We start from the raw sequence: 18,960 nt of genomic DNA on the forward strand, positions 1-18,960 counted from the left end.
TAGTCAACACATCGTCACGTCCGTTACACGTTTTTTGACATTTTAGGGCTATAAAACTGGAATTCTGCCCCAATTTCCAATATTTCGTGTGCTATAACCTTACCTTCTGCATGGGCTCAGGTCGCCGGACCCAGATCGCTTTAAATTTTGTCGGCCCATCAAAAATGATATAAGGAACAAAAGTTATCGCTTCGCCATGACCGTTAAACTTTTGTTTGGCGTTTAAGGGCCATAAAACTGAAAGTCCGCCTGATGTCCAGATTTTAGTGTGCTACAGCCCACGCCTTATGCATGGGCCCAAGCCACACAAATTCGGATCGCCTAAAATTTTACCAGTCGATCAAAAACGACCTAAAGAACAATAGTCACCGCCTTGCCATGAGCATTACTCATTTTTGGCATTTTAGGGCTATGAAACTGGAATTTCGCCCCATTCCCAGATTTTCGCCTTGCCTACGCCTTCTGCATGAGCCACCAGACCCTAATCGCCTAAAATTTTGTCGGCCAGTAAAAAATGATCTAAGAAAAAATAATCACCGCCACGCCATGACTGTTACCTATCTTTTGGTATTTTAGGGACATAAAACTGAAATTCCACTCAATTCCCACATTTTGTCGGCCCATCAAAAACCTCATAAGTAACAATAGTCACCACCTCGCCATGACCATTACTTCGTTTTTTAGGTTTAGGACCATAAAACTAGAGTTCTGCCCGATTCCAAAAAATTTGTATGTTATAGCCCACCCTTTTGCATCTGCCCGGGCCACAGGAGACGGATCGCCTAAAATTTCGCTGGCCCATCAAAAACGTCCTAAGTAACAATAGTCACCGCCTCGCTATGATGGTTACTCGTTTTTGCCATTTTAGGGCCATAAAACTAGAATTTCACTGGATTTTCAAATTTTCGTATGGTATAGCCTACGCCTTCTCCATGGGCCTGGGCCATTGGACTCGGATCGCCTAAAATTTTGCTAGCCCATAAAAAATGTACTAAGTAACAATCATCACTGCCTCGCCATGACCATTACTCGTTTTTTGGCATTTTAAAGCCATAAAACATGAATTCCGCCCTAATTCTCATATTTTCGTGTGTTATAGCCTCCATCTTCTACATGAGCCTAGGCCAGCGAACTCGGATCGCCTTAAATTTTGCTGGTCCATCCAAAACGACCTAAGGAACAATATTCACCGCCTCGCCATGACCGTTACTCGTTTTATGGCGTTTTAGGACCATAGAACTGAAATTCCTCCCGATCGCTAGAATTTTTTATTCTTTAGCCCATGCCTTTTGCTTGGGCCTAGGTTATCGAACTCGTATTAGCTTAAATTTTTCCAGCCCATCAAAAACTTCCTAAGTAATATTAGTTACCGCCTCGACATGACGGTTATTCGTTTTTTGGCGCTTTAGGGCCATAAAACAAGAATTCTGCCCTGATTCCCAGATTTTCATGTGATGTAGCTCACGCCTTCTGCTAAGGGCCCAGACCACGGGACCCAGATCGCCTAAAAGTTTGTCGGCGCATCAAAAACATCCTAGGGAACAATAGTTACCGTCTCACCACCATTAATTATTTTTTGGCGTTTTGGAGCCACAAAATTGGAATTCCACCTTATTCCTAGATTTTTGTGTGCATAGCTCACGCCTTCTACATGACTATTACTCGTTTTTTGACGTTTTAGGGCCATAACACTAGAATACCGCCCGATTCCCAGCTTTTCGTGTGCTTAGCTCGCGCCTTTTGCATGGGCCTGGGCCACTAGACTCGGATCGCCTAAATTTTGTCAGCCCATAAAAAATGACCTATGGAATAATAGTCAGCGCATCACCATGACCATTACTCCATTTTTGGTGTTTTAGGGCCATAAACTAGAATTTCTCCCGATTCTCAAATTTTTATGTGCTATAGCCCACGCCTTCTGCATGGACCCGGGCCATCGGACCCGAATTGCTTAACATTTTACTGGCCCATCAAAAACGTCCTAAGGAACAATAGTCACCGCCTCACCATGACCGTTTTTGGTGTTTTAGGGCCGTAAAGCTGGAATTCCAACCGATTCCCAGATTTTCGTGTATCATAACCCACACCTTCTACATGGGCCCGGGCCATTCACCCAGATCGAACCCATTGTATTTTTGAAACTTAAAGTTCATATAATAGTAAACTTTTATACATAAATTTTATGATTTGCATAAAAAATATTAGGTTCAGATGACCTTGTACTATAAGGCTAGATCTCCCTCTAATCTTTACTTGTTAAGCTGATAATCTGTGTACATTCAAATTTATAAATCCTACATTTTAAGGAGATTTGCCTATAGATATTCTTTGGATAACCTGACACTATAAAAATTATTTAACTATGCACATATTTTAAACTCTTATGAATAATTGTGTAACTTTTACCATAAAGTTACATCCTAATGATAGAAAACTCCCTTTATGTCTGGTAGAATCCAACCTTTGGTTCACCTATAGTAATTGTTCTCTTTGCTTACAAATTTTGCTACTTTAACCCTTTTTGGCACTCTTTCATCAAAGGTTTTTGAGACAACAACCGTTGCCTATAATCTGAGCCTTTTCAACTAAAAATAAATTTAAGGACAAAGCATAGGGGCTCTAATGGCACTTTATTGTCCTTTTGATGGAGATCCCATGACATCCAAAGTAGGGATTAATCATCAAATTCCACAGAATATGCCAAGGATTCTGGTTCTCTTTTAATTCTCTGTTTAGGCTACTTTTCTTGTTATGTTTTGAATATTCTAGTTGAATTAAAAAGTGTAGAGAGGGAGGGAGGGTTGGCTTCAGTATCCAATTTTCAACTCATTAGTAAAGCATTACAACAAATTCTTGAACATAATATCAGAGTAAGACGGGGTTAAATCAAGAGACATGGACAATAAGGATTCAAATAGTCGACTTTACTCGCCTCTTGAGCTCAGAGACCTTATCAATTTGCTGACCTAATATGAAAGCAAACTACAAACTATCCAAACCACCACAACTCCATTTGGCCACAGTCATCCTATCAGCTTGACTTTGCCCTCACAGGTTTTCGATACCCTGCCAATTCGTTTCAATAACACGTACATAAAACTAAAAAAAAACAGAAGGATACCTGAGGGGAAATGATAAGTCAAAGACATGGAATATACCAGGCTCAAGAGGCGGCAATCCCTGTTGGAAAGTACCAAAGAAAGTCAGAAACAAGAAAATTTCCGAGGGCATGCAGTATTACATGAGCACTAAACTGAACTCCTTTCCTAATGCAGATAATTCTTTCTACACAAGGAAAATATATAAAGGCGTCATTCTACTATTACAAACCAGCTTGATTTCAGAACGATGGAAATATAACAACTGCACTAATAGTTCAAGGCTGGTGTTGAGAAGTTTACAAATTGGATTAGCCCTTTGAAGGCTAATAAAACAACCTATGGGAACAAAAGTCTGGAGAACAAGCGGCTTTACTTGATAAATAGGAAGAGTGAGAGACGTGACAACTGTTAATATAACACAACTAAATATTTATTCATAATATGTGGGGAACGAGTTCCTCAGCAAGAATTAAATTCAGTCGAAATGCCCGCGACTATATGACCATATGATAAGCTACACATGCAACCCTCACAAATATATCATGCCGTAACAAGTTAAATTCTGATAGTACATCACATGTTCATACTTTAAGTTAAATCATTACCAAGATACTGAAGTGAAGCTCTCCTGATAACTTTTTACTACTTTTTGACAGTTATTCAAGGGTTGTAACTATTGCTCCCACAGCACGCTTGCTTTTACTTTCCAACTCATTATACCAAGTTGCATAGGAATGATTTCTTTGATAGATTTAGTATTTTCAATTCTTCGTAGTTTGTTCTACGAAGTGGCTCCAATACGAGTTCCAAGGATTGAGAGTTACAGTCTTGACTCGAGTAGAAAAAGTGTCTATGAACATTTATTTTTAGCACTTCAGCTAGCCTTCCAGATGCATACTCATTACGAGTCTAAGAAGGAGGTGAAATAAGGTCCCATAAGGTGTGCATTACTGAAAGTAACCTAGATTATTCCCATACTTAGAACAAGGCTCATTTAAGAGTTTTATCATAACGAGGCGGCGACATGTCTTTATTGTTGACAGAGACGAGGACTAGCAGCATTACACAAGAAAAAGATTGAGGTTATTAAGATTATTAGCACCAAACATGACAGAAAGTATTTAGAGTCTAAAACGAGAACGACAGACGGAAACATGAATTCGACATATATAAACAAAGGGATTTCATACCTCAAAGTGGTCCGAAAAGCTTCAGCCAATAGCTTTAGCAATAAAGGTGGAATTGCCTGTAGAAAGCAGCTACAACTTCAGCATTAACTGCATTAAATGTTTCTTAACAGCCAAAAGTCAGATGCATCACAATTTAAGAAATTAATAACCAGATAATGAGAACAGAAAGAGCAGGGGAGTTGGACTTCTACATACCCAACAAAAGAAAAATAGTTCCTCAAGTTCTTAATGAAGTTGGGACACTAACTTCATCAGCTAAAAGGTTCTCGGCATTAGGTTATGTCTTGATAATGTTAGGGAGATAGATGCCCAAGCAGACCTCCAGGTTTCCGGGGGGTGGGTGGGGTGGGTGGGGAGCGGCATATAGCTAAGAAGTTGGCAGAGGTAAAAAAGCATAAAACATCGTAGTGATGTTCACTCACCATTCTCATCTATAATCGCACTGACAATTTGATCAAGCATAACTATGTTCTAGAGTATAGCAAAGTTTGCTCCAAACATCTTTTAAAATTCGAGAATTCTACAGTAGGTCAACTTTGTTCGGTTCTAAAGAGCTACTTAACTATACATAGGAGAATCAAAAGTTTTACATACATTTAATAAGAAAGGGGATGCCAACTATGATTTTGACTATTTATGAGACATGGGAGAACACTATGGCCTACATGTATATAAATCGTAAAATTAAGTACGTAAAATTTCTCCTCGACGGTATGCTACCTTGTGCACCAAAACCCGATAACACTTCAGGATTACGAGTCTCCATTCTCCACTTTGTTCAAACTTCAGATGTATCATCAGCATGCAATCTATTACTTAGATATACCAAAGATAATTCCAAAGCGGCTGCTTCTCCTCAAACATTAATGAATCTAGAATAGCAGGCATGCAATCTATTACTTAGATATACCAAAGATAATTCCAAAGTGGCTGCTTCTCCTCAAACATTAATGAATCTAGAATAGCAGGGCGTATCCAGACAGGTTTTACATTTGGACGGGTTCTCGTTTCAGAAGGAACTCCTTGCCATCCGTATGTGGAAGTGTTGAAGGAAACCCAAAGTCTGCCAAGTAACAAAAAACAGAATAGGATAATACTGACATAACATGTTAAGAAACAGAAGCTCAAAAATAGCAGGTCAGTAACAAGACGATTTTATCAAAGATGAGTATGAAATCACTTACCAAGCAATCCTATCGTCGAGTTTTAGAAACATATCCATTTCCTGCAATAGAGGTTACTAATCGTAATCGGTAAAATAATTCAAATTAGTTTCATCTACGATTTCGTGGATGCACTAGTAAGCTAACTTAATCTTCTAGAGTTCGAATTTATAGATACATACACCATAACAGTCAATAAAAGAACAATTTCCAGAAATTACATTATCAAAATCTTCCCAACTTCTTCTAAAAGCAAATTTGGATTCAAGATTTGGTAATTAAATTGAAGCAGTTACTAAGGTTCCAAAATCTGCACACATCCACACAAAAAAACAAGAAATAATCATGGAACAGGATAAGAATCACTCAAAGGGTTAATCAATCTAGGGTTCTAAGGAAAAACCCAATTTCACCGACTCAAAAACATCACTGAAATCTTGAAAATCGGTGAAAGTGCTCCAGCTCCAGCGCCGGAGAAGTACCCGATCAATGACCCGTTCCGTTTTCCAACTCACATGAATGGAGGTCCACTCACCAGTTGATAATATTTTCCATGCCATTAGAGGAAAATCACAAGCTTGACAAATGTCTTTTTCAAGAACGCGATATGACATTTTTTTCACAAACAGAGCATTCTTTTGTATGAAATGACAAAAATTTATCTAAACACCGGGAAATACTGTATTCTTTCTTTTAGAGATGGTCACACATATTCGTCAGGTTTGTGATTCTCCTTACACATAACATGAAAGATTATCATTTGATAAGACGGACAACCATTTCTAGCATCTAAGAAAGAAAAAGGAACGAGATTGACCGATCTGGAAAAAACTAAACACGTGTTAGGATATGAATCTTTCAACATTTATAACCAACCAGAAAGTGAGATGTGATGAAGTGTTCTCACTTAGTAATAAATGCATTTTACTACTTTTGAATAATAGAAGATTACATTAACTGAAAATAAACAACGAGAAGATTATAATAATTATTTGGCTAAAGGGCACAGATAGTTATTGCAAACAAATACAAAAAAGTAGAGATTACAGTAATTGGTTAGCACTTCTTTTAAGTTAGAAAAATTAATCAACTTCAAACTAGGTGTTCACACTAAACAGTTTGGTTTGACTCAATTTTCCTTCTAAGAAAACATAAATTAAATTATTCCTATGCTAGGATCAAGGTTCATTTGAACCAACAACTTAATTGTTGCCCAGGCATCTAATGCTATTTCGTGCTGACTGTTATTCTACAAAGACATTAAAGACTGTCCAATTGTTTAACCCAAAAGGAATGAAAGGACTTCAAACCTCAAAGAAATCTGAGGATCTTCAGCCAATAATTTTAGCCAAAAACAATGGTGGAATTACCCGTGGAGGAGGCTATTAGCTCAGAACTATCAACATTATGTCTCTAGAGGAATAAATGTCCCATAATAGCCATATGTCATATACACCCTCAATGGGATAGTCAACATAAGCGATACTATGTGAACCCTCTCTCTCTCTACAAATAGGAAAGCATAAGCACTGCGCAACTATTACTGTTCATACTAACTCTTATCCACAACATTCTAGGAACGAGTCCCTCAACAACAATGTTAGTTGAAAAGCTTGCAGCTATTTTGTCCGCGTGACACATTACGGTTGCAACACTTGCAAAAATTTCATGACCATTACGGTTGCAACACTTGCAAAAATTTCATGACCTAATCAAATTGCAGTAGCAGATCACGCCTTCAGATTTTAAGTTTGCACTTTGAAAATTACCAGAGTATTGAAGTTCTTTAAAAGGTCTCCTAATAACTTTCCACTAATTTCGGGCTGCTTGTTATTTCTAGTTTGTAAGCTTTCTGCCACAACATACTTGGTTTTATCTTTCCTTCCAGACATTCCACCAAATGCATGCTGGTATAGCCCTCCACCATCTCTTCTTCCTTCCCCAGCCACCTACATTGTTCCAGCACCTCAAAAGATCACAAGTAGTACTGGGCATAATCCAAGTTGTATTCACCAATGCAAGGAATAACTGTCACATACTTAGTTTTATCTTGACGTACCAAGTTGCATAGAGTGACTTCTTTGAGAGTTCACTAGTTTGACTTCTTAGTAGTTGTGCAAATTGGCTCCAGTACGAGTACGACAATCAAGAATTAACAGTCTTGAGTCAAGACATGTCACCAAGGTTCTATATCTAGCTCTTCAGCTTGCTTTCTAGATGCATACACACTAACAACAACAACAACAACAACAACAACAACAACAACATACCCGGTGCATACTCACTAATAGATGTAATAAAAAAGGTAATTGCAACGCATATGAAAAGAGGCTATCATATAAGTAAAATAAGGCCCATAAAGTGTGAAGAACTGAAAACAACATATTTTATCCCTATTCAAAGAGCATGGCTCATTTAAGAGATTCCTCGTTATGATGTGAAAAATCATAATTATTCAAAGACATGTAATATTCATAGTCAACAATGGAAGTACATAGACACAGACACAAAAGAAACCAAGCTTTAGAAAACAACAATGATTAGAAGTTATAGTTGTCAGTACGAATCAGAATAATTAGAAAATATGGAGTGTCTCCAATAAGGAATTGTCAGCATAAAAAACCCCAACCCAAAAGGGGAAAAAAGGCATTTCAATCTTCAAAGTGTCCGAGAAGCTCCAGAAAATAAATTTAGTCAGCACAAAGGTGTAATCACCTGTATCATCATTATGAATAATGCTCCTTACTGCCATAAGTCTGATAATCACCAGGAAATGAGAAAATAAAGGACAGGGTAGTTCTATGCTTCCCACCAAAAGAGAAACACTTCAGCAAGTTCTAAGGAAGTTAGGAACTTGACTTCTTTTGAAACTGTTACATTAGGTTTTGACTAGATATTTGCAGGGTCACAGGGGATAGGTGCCGAAGCCAAATTCCATGTCCCCCCCGGGGGGGGGGAGTTAAGAAAGTGGTAGAGGTAAAACATTACATCAGATCTAGTGAGGCAATATCATAGCAATTCTGGCATGCAATTGATGCATACGTAGATGCAATCATACTTCTGGCGCTCATTTTCATCTACACATCTTATTTTCATAGTAAGATTCTATAGTAGGATAAATTTATTCCATTCTAAATATCTACTTATACATAAGAGTATCCATACTTCAACATATATCTAATAAGAAAAGGCATGTCAACTATAGCTTTTACTATTTCTAAGACATGAGAGCACACTATCGCCTTAACGTATTGACAAGAAATAAACTGGTAGAATCACACAATACTTCTCCCCGACAGGACGCTACATTCTGCACCATAACAGGTATAACAGGTAATTAACCAAGCCGATTTCAGCAAATATGAAAAGTAATCAGTAACTAAGAAATCCTATCATGAAACTTTAATAACCTTTCACTCTCCTGCAACAGAACTTGATAATCCCTTGGAATCATAACGGAATTCAAGTTCAAAACTTTGGGAAATGGATGAAACTAATCATTACAGGATTGAAGAAAGCACCAATAAGCTATAGCAAAAAAGAAGTAAAAATGTGAAAACTTAACTAAAAGTGAACACTAAAGAAGCCCTAGTTAAATGCTTCTCACAGCTCAAAGTTATTTACTTTATTGTTAAAATCAGAAATGCTTATTAAACTCAACAGCACACAGGAAAAAACTAAATTTTGAAGGAAAAATTTATCAGCAAATTTAGTTTTACTTAAAAGAGAAAAATTAGTCCGATCAATTAAGAACAGACTTAGCAACATGCTCTTGATGGTCTATTAGTTACAGCAATTTAGGGTTCAAATTTGGGGATTTAAACTGAAGCAGCTTACTAGGGTTTCAAAAAGCTGAAACCTACTCACAAAAAATCAACAAGATTTAATTCGAAGGGATAATCAATTTAGGGTTTTGAATAAAAAGAACAGCTTTTTTAAAAAGCATCACCGGAATCCTGAAAAAACCGGCGAAAGATCGCCGGCGCCGGAGAAGGATCCGATCAAATACTTGTTTCTTTATCCGACTCAGAAACATGGAGATCCAATTACCGATTGGTACTATTTTCTATGCCATCAAAGGAGAATCACAAGCCTGACAAATATGTCACTTTCCAAAAACGGAAAGAACATGTCTCTTTCTAAGAAAGAAGAACTTTATTATAGGAAATTGGTGTATTTGTTAGATTTGTAATTCTCCTTCGACAAGAAAATTGTATCATTGGATAAGACGAACCACCATTTCTAGCATCTAAGGAAGAAAAAGAAACAAGGATTGATCATTAAAAAAAATTCTAACATAAAATGGATAGAATTTGATTGTTCTACTTATAATGGTTCAGTTATATAGAGAATTGTGATAGGTGGATGAGATATGTATTAAACTCTAGAAAGTACAATTAATAAATGAATAGTGATATTAATTATTATGTTCAGTTAATTACGTTTCTCTACCTTCTTAAACTACGAGTAAGATCTATATATATACACTATCTTATATCAGCTAGTGGTATTAATTATTATGTTCGGTCGATTACGTTTCTCTACCTTCATAAGCTATGAGTAAGATCTATATATACACTATCTTTCCCAAATTACACCTATGAGAATATACTGAATATGTTACGTTTCCCCAGACCCCACTTGTAGGATTATACTGGGTCGTTGTTGTTGTTGTTATTGTTGCTCGATCATTTGCCTTGATTTCACATATTATCATTCAACTTTCCCTTTAGTTTATTAAACTAAAATAGCTATACTATTTTTGTAACATAAAAATCACTCGATTTAGCTTAATTACTCCCTGTGTTTCAATTTAGATGAGCTAGTTTGACGTGGCACAAAGTTTAAGGAAAAAAGATTTTTGAAATATGTGGTCCCAAAAACTTGAGTGGTAAAAGCTTTGTGGGGCCATGAGTTTCGTGCGGCTACAAAAGTTTCTCATTAAGGGTAAAATGGGTAAAATAAAAAATTTAAAGTTGAATTGTTTCCAAATATATAAATGTATCGGTCTTTTTGGAACGGGCTAATAAGAAAAGTGTGTAATTTAAATTGAAACCGATAGAGTACAAAAAATCACTAAATTATTTTTTATAACAAAATAATCATTCAACCTTTTCTAAGAATCATAGCCAATCACAAAAATAGTAATTCAACTTTACCAAAGTATCATCTAAATGTCTCTATTGTTTTCTCCTAGTGACTTTTTGTGATATTTACGCCTAAATAAAGTTGATTTTTTATTAGAAAAAACAGTAACTTTCGTAATTTTAGGTAAAGTTGAGTACTTTTTTATTTACAAAGGATAATTTAATAACCTTAATATAATAAAGTAAAAGTTGAGTAACTATATATAAAATTAACCTTCAGTCGATTAATTTAAAAGAAATTGTACCACAATAGTTTTTCAATATGTTTATTATACATAATCAAAATCAAAATAATGCATGCATCCGGGTGAACGAGCCCGAATCGCCTAAAATTTTGCCGGTCCACATGACCGTTCCTCATTTTTGGCGTTTTTGGGCCACAAAATTAGAATTTCGCCCGATTTTCGGATTTTTGTATGTTATAGCCTATGTCATATGCATGCATCTGGACGACCAGACCCGAATCGCCTAAAATTTTGCCAGTCAATCAAAAATGACCTAAGGAACAATAGTGTCACGACCCCAAACTGACCCGGTCGTGATGGCGCCTATTATGAAATTAGGCCAGCCAACTCATTTCCAAAACAAAACCGCATTTTCATTTAAGACTTAAGAAAAACTATTTTTCAACAGAAATCCGATAAAGATATAAAATCAAGTTTAACAAAGCGGAAAAATACAAACCCGACCTTGGGTGTCACTAAGTCATGAGCAAAACACTACAATTGTCGTAGTAAACAAGACTACATAGTCTGAGAATATCCAACAAATACACTAAGAGGAAGATAAGGAAGGAGAAGGCCGAACTGCGATCGCCAGGAAGCTACCTCGCTATCTTCAAGGAAAATCCACAACTGAAATGATTAGCAACCGCTACCGTGGCCCGAGATACCTGGATCTGCACACAAGGTGTAGGGATAACGTGAGTACATCAACTCAGTAAGTAACAAGTCCAAACTATGGACTGATAGGTAGTGACGAACCAAACCTCAACAGGTAATACAATTAAACTGTGCAGAAAAATAGACATGCTTGCTGTTCAAGTAAAACTCAGCAGTAAATAAATACAGTCTGAGTAGTACGGAGTATAAAGCTCAGGAATCTCTAAGTACCTATGCACAGATAGCATGATCAATGTTCCGTATGTCTCCACTCAGAAGTGCTCAACCACTCGGTATTATATATGGCCATCCGGCCCAGGGAAGATCCATCCCGGAATATATACACATCACTGACCATAGTCATCCAGTCCCAAGGAAGGCCATTCCAGCCCTATGGAGAAGATCCATCTCTAGGTATCAATACTTCAGACAAAGTCCATGTCCAAGGAAGATCCATCCCTCGATATCATTAATTACGCTCCCTGGGGGTGTAAAGAATCCGGAGGAGCTCCTCTTAGCCCAAGCGCTATAACAAGCCAACGAAGGCATGTTCAATATCTCGCTGCGGTGTGCAGCCCGATCCCATATTGTCACTCAATATCAGCTCTCGACCTCACTCAGTCATCACTCTCCAGTCTCACACACACGGGCTCAAAATGTCATGATACTATCCCGAACAATGATATGACGTGCCAAATAACAATAATCGAGACTGAGCCATAATATAATATGCATAAATAGGACTGAATACAGAATATCAATGGAACTAATGACATGACAACAAGAAACGACCTTTCGGGTCTCAACAGTACTGGCGTAAAGCCCTAACATGATAATTAGCATGATTTAAAGCTCATTAACTTAATCACATAGTTACAATACAGATATTAGCAAGAAAGAGTCACTAAGGGGTGTCATGGAATGATCCCAGCCGCGATTCTCACGTTTCACGCCCACACACCCATCACTTGGCATTTCCGTCACCTCAATAGTAATCATAGAACATACAGTTCGGGGTTTCGAACCCTCAGAACCAAGTTTGGAATCGTTACTTACCTCAAGTCAAGCTAAACTCTAGCCCGCGACATCCTTGCCTCTCAATTCGGCCTCCAAATGCCCCAAATCTAACCAAAATCAGAACCATAACATCAATATATGCTAAGGGAATAAAGCCCACGCGAAAATAATCAAATTACATCAAAAATCCCGAAATTGATCAAACCCGACTCTCGGGCCCACGTCTCAGAATCTAATAAAAATACATCAATAGAATCCTTATCCTCCCATGAGTCTATACATACGAAGAACATCAAAATCGGACCTCAAATGGCCCCTTAAATCACCACTCAAAGCTCTCTAAAACTCAAGCTCTAGTCTACCAATTTCTTCTAGAATTTCCCCATTAATTTCATGATTATACCATGGAATAATTATCACAAACATAAAATTCAAGGTCCAAGTAGCTTACCTCACTGAAAACACTTAACTTCCTCCTTGAAATCGAAGTCTCCAGGCTCCAACTCGGCCAAAAATTGTGGATAAAAAACTGAAATTCGCGAAGTGAGGTATATATAGCTTCTGCCCAGCGATTTTTGCACCTGCGGGACTGCTTTTGCGCTCCATCCAACCGCTTCTGCGGTTTTCACTTAAACTCCCTTAACCGCATCTGCGACTTCCTACCCACACCTGCGGTCACGCATATGCGTTCCTTCCTCCGCACATGTAGCTCCTGCCCTTTTCACTTGTGGATGCATCTGCGGCTGCTTCCTCACTCCTGCGGACGTCGCACCTGCGGTCCCTTAATCGCAGGTGCTTACAGAACCAGCAACTTCAGCTGCATCTTCCAATTTCCAAACTTTCCGATAATCATTCGAAATCATCTCGAGGCCCCCGGGACCTCATCCAAAAATATGAACAAGTCACATATCACTATTCAAGCTTATTTCGAACTTCGGAACACTTAAAACAACATCGAAATACTAAATCACCCTCAGATTCAAGCTTAAGGATTCTAAGACTTCCGAATTTCACAACCGATCCAAAAACCTATCAAACCTCGTCCGAATGACCTTAAATTTTGCACACAATTCACAAATGACACAACTGACCTACTCCAATTTCTAGAATTCCATTCCGATCCTGATATCAAAATTTCCACTACCAACCAGAAAATGCCAAAATTCCAATTTCGCTAATTCAAGCCTAAATCTACCACGGACCTTCAAAACACATTCCGAACATGCTCTTAAGTCCCAAATCACCTAACGAAGCTATCCGAACCATAAAAACCAAATTTCGAGATCGTTTACTCACAAGCCAATTTCTGGTTGACTTTTTCAACTAAATGATCAACTCAAGAGACTAAGTGTCTCATAGCACTCCAAAACGACTCCAAACCCGAACCAACCAACACGATACAATGAAATGTAGCTGAACACCACATAAGAAAGCATAAATGGGGGAAACAGAGCGGTAACTCATGAAACGACCGGCCGGGTCGTTACAAATAGTCATCGCTTATCCATGACCGTTCCTCATTGTTTTGGCATTTTAGGACCATAGAACTGGAATGCCGCCCGATTCCTAGATTTTCGTATGCTATAGCCCACGCCATCTGCATGCATCCGGGTGACCGGACCCGAATCACCTAAAATTTTGCAAGCCTATAAAAAACGACCTATGCAACATAGTCATCGCTTCGCCATGACTGTTCCTCATTTGTTTTAGGGTTTTAAGGCCATAAAACTAGAATTCTATCGGATTCCCAGATTTTTGTGTGATATAGCCCAAATCTTCTACATGGGCCCGGGCCACCAGACCCGGATCGACTAAAACTTTGTCGACCCATCAAAAACGTCCTAGGAATAATAATCACCACCTTGACATGACCATTACTCATTTTTAGCATTTTAGGGCTATAAAACTAGAATTCTGCCCGAATTTCAAATTTTCGAGTGCAATAGCACACGCCTTCTACATGCATCCAAGCGATCAGACCCGAATCGCCTAAAAAATTTTTGGCCCATCAAAAATGACCTAAGGAACAATAGTCATCGCTTCGCCAAGAACGTTCCTCGTTTTTTGTCAGATTAGGGTCATAAAACTAAAATTATTCCCGATTTCCAGATTTTTGTGTGCTATATAGCCAACGCCATCTGCATGTATCCGGACGACCAAACCCGAATCACCTAAAATATTGTTGGCCTATAAAAAATGTCCTAAACAACAATAGCCATCACTTCGCCATAACCATTCATCTTTTTTTGGCATTTTAAGGCCATAAAACTGAAATTCAGTCCCATTCCCAGATTTTCATGTGCTATAGCCCACACCATCTGCATGTATCCGAACGACCGGATTTGAATCGCCTAAAATTTTGCCAGCCCATAAAAAGTGACCTAAGGAACAATAATCATTGCTTAGCCATGACCATTCCTCGTTTTTTGGTGTTTTAGGGCAATAAAACTAGAATTCTGCCTGATTCCCAAATTTTTGTGTGCCATAGCCCACTCCATCTGCATGCATCCAAGCGACAGGACCCGTATAGCCTAAATTTTTCCGGCCCATAAAAAACGATCTAAGGAAAAATATCATTGCTTTGCCATGATTGTTCATCGTTTCTTGGAGTTTTAGGGCCATAAAACTGGAATTCCGTCTGAATCCTTGATTTTCGTGTGTTATAGCCCACGCCATATGCATGCATCCAAGCGACCTGGACCCGAATTGCCTAAAATTTTGCTAGCCCATCAAAAACCACCTAAGGAATAATAGTCACTGCCTCGCCATGATCGTTACTCATTTTTTTGGCATTTTAAGGCCATAAAACTGAAATTTTGTCCGATTTTTATTTTTTTCGTGTGCTATGGCCCATGCCTGCATAGACCCGACCACCGAACCCGGATCGCCTAAAATTTTGCCGGCCCATAAAAATTGTCCTAAGGAATAATAGTTACCATCTCGCCATGACCATTACTCTCTTTTTAGCGTTTTAGGGCCATAAATCTGTAATTTTGCCCAATTCCTAAATTTTCGTGTGCTATAGCCCACACCTTCTGCATGGGCCCGAGCCACAAGACCCGAATCGCCTAAAATTTGTCTAGCCCATCAAAAATTTCTTAAAGAACCATAGTCACCACTTGGCCATGACCGTTTCTCAATTTTATGCATTTTAGGGCAACAAAATTAGAATTTCGCCCGATTCAAAGATTCTCGCGTGCTATAGCTCACGCTGCATGCATCCGGGCGGTCGTACCTGAATCGTCTAAAATTTCACCGGCCTATAAAAAGCGACATAACGAATAATAATTTTTGGCGTTTTAGGGCTATAAAACTGAAATTCCGCCCTATTCCCATATTTTTGTGTGTTATAGCCAGCTACATCTGCATGGTCCCTGGCGACTAGACCTGGATCGCCTAATATTTTGCAGGCCCATCAAAAACGATCTAAGGAACAATGGTTAGTGCTTCGCTATGATTGTTCCTCTTTTTCGGCATTTTAGGGACATAAAACTGGAATTGCGCCCGATTCTTTTATTATCGTGTGTTATAGCCATGCTATCTGCATGGGCCTGAGCGACCTGACCCGGATTCCCTAAAATTTTGTCGACCCATCAAAAATTACCTAAGAAATAATAGCCATCGCCTCGCCATGACCGTTCCTTATTTTTTGTCATTCTAGGGCCATAAAATTGGAATTCAGCCCGATTCACATATTTTCGTGTGTTATAGCCCACGCCTTATGCATGCATCCAGGTTGGACCTGGATTGCCTAAAATTTTGTCAAGACATAAAAAACAACCTTAGTAACAATAGTCACTACCTCGCCATGATCGTTACTCATTTTTTGGCGTTTTAGGTCCATAAAACTAGAATTCTGCCCGATTTTCATATTTTCGTGTGCTATAGCCCATGCCTTCTACATGGGCCCGGCCACCGGACACGGATTGCCTAAAATTTTGTTGGCCCATCAAAATTGTCCTAATGAATAATAGTCACCGTCTCGCCATGACCGTTACTCATGTTTTGGCGTTTTAGGGCCATAAATCTGTAATTTCGCCTGATTCCAAGATTTTCGTTTGCTATAGTCCATGCCTTCTGCATGGGCCCAGGCAACCAGACCCAGATCGCCTAAAAATTTTCTGGCCCATCAAAAACTTCCCAAGGAACAATAGTCACTGCTTCACTATGACTGTTTCTCAATTTTATGCATTTTAGGGCGATAAAATTAGAATTTTGCCCGATTCAATGATTCTCGTATGCTAGCTCACGCCATCTGCATGCATCCGGGCAACCGTACCCGAATCGTCTAAAATTTTACCGGCCTATAAAAAGCGGCATAAGAAACAATAATCATCGCTTCGCCATGGACGTTCCTCGTTTTTTGGCGTTTTAGGGCCATAAAACTGGAATTCCACCAGATTCTCAAATTTTTGTATGTTATAGCCAACGACATGTGCATGTGCCCAGGCGACCAAACCTGGATCGCTTAAAATATTACAGGCTTATAAAAAATGACCTAAGGAACAATGATCAGTGCCTCGCCTTGATTGTTCCTCTTGTTTTGGCGTTTTAGGGCCATAAAACTAGAACTGCACCCGATTCCCAAATTATCGTGTGTCATAGCCATGCTATCTGCATGTGCCCGGGGTGCTATAGCCCACGCCTTCTGCATGGACTCGGGCTGCCAAATACAAATCGCCCAAATTTTGTCGGCCCATCAAAAATGACCAAAGGAACAATAATCACCGCCTCGCCATGACCGTTACTTATTTTTTAATATTTTAGGGTTATAAAATTGGAATTCCGCCCCATTCCCAGATAGTCTTGTGCTATATCCCTTGCATGGGCCCGAGCTACCAGACCCGGATCACTTAAAATTATGCCTGCCCTTATAAAATGACCTAAGGAACAATACCGCCTCACCATGACGTTACTCAGTTTTTAGCATTTTAGGACCATAAACTGGAAATCTGCCCAATTCCCATATTTTTATGTGCTACAGCCCTCGCCTTCTGTATGTGCCCGAGCCACCAGATCTAGATCACCTAAAAAATTTTTAGCCCATCAATAACATCCTAAGTAACAATAAACAATGACTCGCCATTATCGTTACTCGTTTTTGTTGGTATTTTAGGGTCGTAAAACAAGAATTCTGCACGATTCCTAGATTTTTGTGTGATGTCCACGTCTTGTGCATGGGCCTAGAAAACAATACCTAGATCGCCTAAAATTTTGCCGGCTTATCAAAAATGTCCTAAGGAACAATAGTCACCGCCTCGCCATGACCGTTACTCATTTTTTGGTATTTTAGGGCTAAAAACTTGCAATTTCGTTCGATACCCAAATTTTTGTGTGCTATGACCCACGCCTTCCACATGAGCTCGGGCCACCAGATCCAGACCGTCTAAAATTTTGTCGGCCCATCAATAACGTCCTAAGGAATAATAGTCACTGCCTCACCATGACCGTTACTCGTTTTTTAGCATTTTAGGGACATAAAACTTGAATTCTGTCCAATTTCTAGATTTTCGTGTAATGTAAGCCCACGCCTTCTGCATGGGCCTGGATCATCGCATCCGAATCGCCTAAAATTTTACCGGCCTATCTAAAACGTCCTAAGGGCCATAAAACTAGAATTATGCCCGATTCCTAGATTTTTGTGTGCTACAGCCCACGACTTCTACATGGGCCTGGGCTACCAGACCCGGATCGCCTATGTATGGGTCGCAATCTGACCATATGAGGATCGACGCAAAAAGGAATGGCGAGGGGTCGATTAAGCCATGGTTGTATCCATAAGGCACCATAACGATGGGTATCTCGGCCATGGCCGAGGTCGAACCATCAGAAGGCCCGTATGGCGAAGTATATGTCGTGGCATTTAGGGGGAACGACCTAAAGTATAATCGGCAGGTTAGGATACTTTGGCTAAGGACTGTTGGATAAAGGGAATACTTACTATATATACACTATGTAAGAGAAAAAAGAAGGGGGACTTTTGGCTTCTTCTAAAAGAAGAGAGAAGAACGAGAGAATGTTTCTTAGTAAAAACAAGAGAAAGTTTAGAACTTGGCTTCTAACCTTTGTAATCATCGTTATGGAATCAATAAAGATAGATCCCGTATCAATTAATGGTATTCCTTCTCTTTCTTCTTTATTCTTACATTACGGAATAGTAACATCAAGAATGTAAGCATGCCGTTTACATTTGATGCCTTTTTTAATCTTAAAGAGTTTGTGAGCTTTATTATATCCTATTTTCTTGCTCAATATTCTTTGATCTGGAGTTAATTATCTTTTCCTAGGATTATCCTCTATTTTCTTATTTAATTAGTTTACAAAAAGGTTTAGCGCTTTTTTGGTAAAATAATTTGGCGCCGTCTGTGGGGATTTTCTAGCCAAGATCTTAGTTCCCTCTAGATCTAAAGTTAGCCAGAGTTTCACTTCCCGGTTGTCGTAGCCTCACCCTCTAAATATAA

The 18,960-nt window shown here is 38.9% G+C and overlaps 1 long non-coding RNA gene across 8 annotated transcripts; it reads right to left on the bottom strand.

Moving 5' to 3' along the window:
• Positions 1–2,801: 2,801 nt before the first annotated feature.
• Positions 2,802–9,762, bottom strand: LOC104243740 (uncharacterized). Of its 8 annotated transcripts, none has more exons than XR_011406682.1 (5): positions 7,224–9,762; positions 5,476–5,764; positions 4,292–5,354; positions 3,159–3,180; positions 2,802–3,066 (listed from the first exon to the last, which is right to left on the bottom strand). It is a non-coding gene; the product is annotated as an uncharacterized lncRNA (long non-coding RNA). The 8 variants fall into 8 exon arrangements; XR_011406676.1 differs by having other exon boundaries at positions 5,476–5,516; positions 5,676–9,762; XR_011406681.1 differs by having other exon boundaries at positions 5,476–7,403; positions 7,514–9,761.
• Between the last annotated feature and the right edge of the window lie 9,198 nt (positions 9,763–18,960).

Source organism: Nicotiana sylvestris, chromosome 4, assembly GCF_000393655.2.
Source record: "Nicotiana sylvestris chromosome 4, ASM39365v2, whole genome shotgun sequence".
Classification (NCBI taxonomy): domain Eukaryota; kingdom Viridiplantae; phylum Streptophyta; class Magnoliopsida; order Solanales; family Solanaceae; genus Nicotiana; species Nicotiana sylvestris.